Genomic DNA, 4,477 nt, shown 5'->3' with positions numbered 1-4,477 from the left:
AAAACAAAAATTTGAAAACAATAGATTCAATAAAAGATAGGATTATATATATCAATGTTTTCAAATATGTGTTAGCATATTTAGAAATTATGTTTCAATTTAAACTTCAATTCAAATAATTTGACCAAATAAAAAAAAATAAAACACAAAAATAAAGACACTTCTAAAAGTTTAGGATCTAAATAAGTTCAAAACTAAATTTGTAATTTAAATTTACAAATTAAACTTGTAATTTAAATTTACAAATTAAACTTGTAATTTAACCTTTATTTAATAAATAGTGTGAAATTCTTTCTATTTAATTTAAAATATTAATTATAATACTAAAATACAAGTTTTTTTCTAAAAATAAAAATAATAAAAAATAATAAAAACTAGTAAATTCGTTTGATTAAAAAATATTACTGTCGGAAAAAATGTCGATTGAAATAATTATGTTGAGAGAAAATGACTTAAAACTTGAATGGTCAAATATAAGCCAAGGGCATCTAGTTAAATATAATTTTATGTTTTTTTTTGTTTTTCTTTCATAGTTTCTAGTTTTCAAACTTTACTTATAAAATGCATATTAAAGTATATGGAAGGGGGACCCAGATGACAAGAGTGTTTTGTTATCCAAAAAAATTAAAACATTTTTTTTATCTTTTAATTAAAATTTTTATATTAAAAAATTTGAATCAGAAACTTGAAAGAATTACCAAGTATGCTTCTTCTTTAAAAAAATATGGGAAAAAAACATTTTTTCCCCTAAATTTTGAATCTAGTATTTTTTTTCTCCAAATTTCAAAATATTACACTCTTACTCTTAAATTTAAGTTTAGTTTCAATTTAATCTCTAGGTTTCCAAATGTTATCTTTCTACTATTAAGTTTTGAGTTTAGTTTCCGTTTAGTAGCTTTAGATATTTTACATATTTACCCATAATTTTTGCTAATGTTCACTTTGGTCTTTAGTGCAACTAATTAATTTAATACAATTAAGAAGTTAAATATTAAAATCAATTTTAACAGCAAAGAAAATGTAGTGAAAGCTAATTAATTATAATTCTTCTAAATTGATTAATAAAAATGAGCACATGGACGGAAAGTGAGTATTTAATATAAAATCAAAGTTCAAAGTGTAAATTTCAAAATTTAAAGACTAAACCAAAATAAAACTCAAGTATAAAGATGTATCATTTTAAAACTTAAGAACCAAATGAAAACTATACCTTAGAATCAAAAGAAAAAAAAATATTTTTGCCTAAAAATAAAAATGGGAAACAAAAAAAAAAAAAAATCAGAAAACACTGTTGGAAATGACTTTTAGAAAATGAAAAGGGAGAAAGATATTAACATTGCTCAAATGAAAGAATTAATGTTTAATACTTTTCTCTTAACTTTGTAATCTGCCTTATTTAAAATTAATTCCAATAATTAATTAGCGGATTAATTCACAGAATTGATTACCATTTTAAATAATTAATTCTAAAAGGAACTCTTTAAAAAATTGGATATTCTTTTATTCTTAAAAGTCAACCTTGGTTTTGGGAAAAAAAAAACATTCAGAATTTTATTTTCTTCAAAGATATATATATATATATTGACAATTTTCATTGGTTCTATCCCCTTCTTCGACGAGTGCAAGTCAGTGATCGAGAGTTGTGTTAACCTTAGAAGCAATCGATTTTCACGATTTAGTACTGAGGTCGCACCGATTTTGCTTTCATAGTAGTGGATTTATCCACAACACAAAGGTTGTCATTTGGTTCTTACAGACCCATTTTCCCAAAATTGCAAGGTTAGAACTTCAGTTCTAGAAAGGCAAATGCTCAAAGTGTTCTCTCTTCAAGTTATGTGCTTAGTAGCTAGCTTCTATGTGTTGGGGTTGATGCCCTAAAGTCTCATGTTTTGTAGTTTGTAAACAGTTTGTACGAACACTTGTGTTGTATAATATATGATATTTACTTCACATCTTGATTTTGCTCAGTTATTTGTTTTATTTACTTTACCACAAACCAATAAACATAAAATCCCTGGTTATCTGTATGTAACTTAAGCATGTATGCGGTGACATACAAGTGGATCATGTCTTAAGTGATAACCAAAATGGTCTGTAGTATATGGATATAGTAAGGAAACCTTATCCTGGTAACGCTACGGATGCGGTTTGCTTTGTGGAATGGTCACAAGTGTTGTGACTTGTCACAGATGGTCTGATCCTGATCATTCGTGTTGGAGACATGGGAGTGAGAGCATCCTATACAAAGAGTTTGTATAAGACCTGACCACGAAGTGTTAAGGTCTCGTTATATAACACCATTCATGATAGAGACTTCACTTCACTAGGATGACCATAGGTTAACATCTGTCTCTTATACACATCTAGATGTGTATAAGAGACAGATCATAGGTTAACATGACCTCAATCCTGAGTAAGTTGGGAACTCCTGCCATTGAGGGCGGTCCTTTGATTTGTATGGGTGCGAGTGGCCAGGTCGCCGATTCAAACCTACCATTTTGGGGATTCGTCTGATTTGGGAGTTAAGAACTCAGCTACACAAGATGGAATTCCGTTTTCCCCGAAGTAGGAGTAAGTAGATAGACAACTCCCTTAAGGGCTGATTCTAGGGCTTGAACGATGTGGCGCCATACACCTTCTCTTGGTCTGAGAGGTGTTCACACATAGTTGGACTATGTTGTATTGTTCATTAGAGGAATCAGTGGTACTTAAGAAGTGAGATGTAACTACAGGGGAAAAACGGTAAATTGGCCCAACTGTACTCACGAGCATCTGTGAAGGATCGTCGTACTCATGATTGGTTATATCCGATGGACACAGAAATATATTTGTGGTAAGAAAAGTTTAGCCGTTGGTCTTTAGTGGAATGTCTGACAGTTAACAGATGGTGGATCTCGTGGCTAAAGAGTTCAGACAGCGATTCACATACCGTTGGAGCTTCGAGCCACAGGTCCATAAGGTCCCCTAAGTAGCTTGGATAAAGTCGAGAATCAGTTTTTGGGTCAGATTGAAATGTTCAAATTGACAAGAGGGAGTTCGATTATATATGATATAATTGAATTGGTTAATTGCCTATGATATAATTGACTAAATATATGAGATACATTATTTTAGAGGAAATTAGATATAAATATAATTTATATCAAGTAGAGGAGAAATTCCTATAGTAGATATGTGATATCAAACTATAGGGTAAGAATATAATATGATTATATTCATTTATTAATTAATTGGTTAATTATGTGATAATTGACCGAAATCTTCTCCTCGATCGTGCACTAGTGGGAAAAACTTATTTGGTTATTTTAACTGAAGAATAAAATGAAAATTTGTTTCATTTTGCAAAGAGTTAGGAAAAATCGCAAAAGGTGGGAAAATGTTTTTATCGCTTAGCTGAGAGCTTATACGACAGCACCCTATCATCTAAATGATCGCACACCCTGCATCTAAACGATCGCGCAGTCTCTAAACGATCGATAATATTTTCTAGACGATCGCTTAGCGTGCCGAGTTTTCTAACGATCGCTTACCATCTACTAAACGATCACTTGGTAAAACCTACACGATCGTGTAGCTTTCTCTAACAATAAACACTCCGCCTATATAATAGTCTTCTCCCACCTGCTTATCATTCTACATGATCAGCCCTTTCCTCCTTCCTCTATCAAATTCAACAAAGACCACGCTTTGGATTCTCACTCTGAGAATACCAAAGGCTCTAAGTGGTGGTGTCGTCCCCGCTCCTGCTTGCTCGTGCTTGTTCGTTTGCTGCCATTCGTGTAGACAATCGTGCTGCCGTAGCTAACTGTTTTGCTGGACGATAAAGAACGTAGAGGCTTGCTTCCGATGGGTTGAGTTCGTTGTGAAAACAGTCTTCAGCTGGTATGTGAACTCAATCTCTTGTCTTTTATTTAACAAAGATGTTGTTAATTAGTGTAAATTGCATAACTATTTGTTAGAATATGTGTGTGGTAATTTTGGTCACAATGAAATTGAAAAGATTCAAATGCGCTCATGGATACTCTTCGTTAAGAGTTCCTTCAGTTGGTATCATAGCCAAATTATGATATTCCAATTTCATTTACAACGAATTGTATATACATTCTTGGTGGGTACATATCTGCTCTGTTTAATTGTTAAATTGTTACGAATGTGCGAATTAATGGAGTTTTCTGGGATGTTAGCCTCAGTTTGATTTAATTCTTTTGCATTTTCGGTTGATTGTAAAGGTCCCTACGTTTTTGGGCATTATTAATCATTATCGAGTCCGTAATTCAAAGTCAGTTTGAGTCTTGAGTCGTTCGTGAAGAAGATCGGAGCAAGGCTTGCTGTTCTTCGAGGAAAAAGACGATCAAGGGTTGATCGGATCGTGTAGACAATGGGGTAAGTGATTGCTATGTATCGAATGCTCGGGTATCATTTAACGCACACACGCACTAGACGATCGCTTAGCTCAACAAGCTTCATTGCTTAGTAA

The sequence above is a fragment of the Benincasa hispida genome, chromosome 6 (genome assembly GCF_009727055.1).
Source record: "Benincasa hispida cultivar B227 chromosome 6, ASM972705v1, whole genome shotgun sequence".
NCBI lineage: Eukaryota > Viridiplantae > Streptophyta > Magnoliopsida > Cucurbitales > Cucurbitaceae > Benincasa > Benincasa hispida.
Note: the sequence above shows the minus strand (reverse complement) of the source record.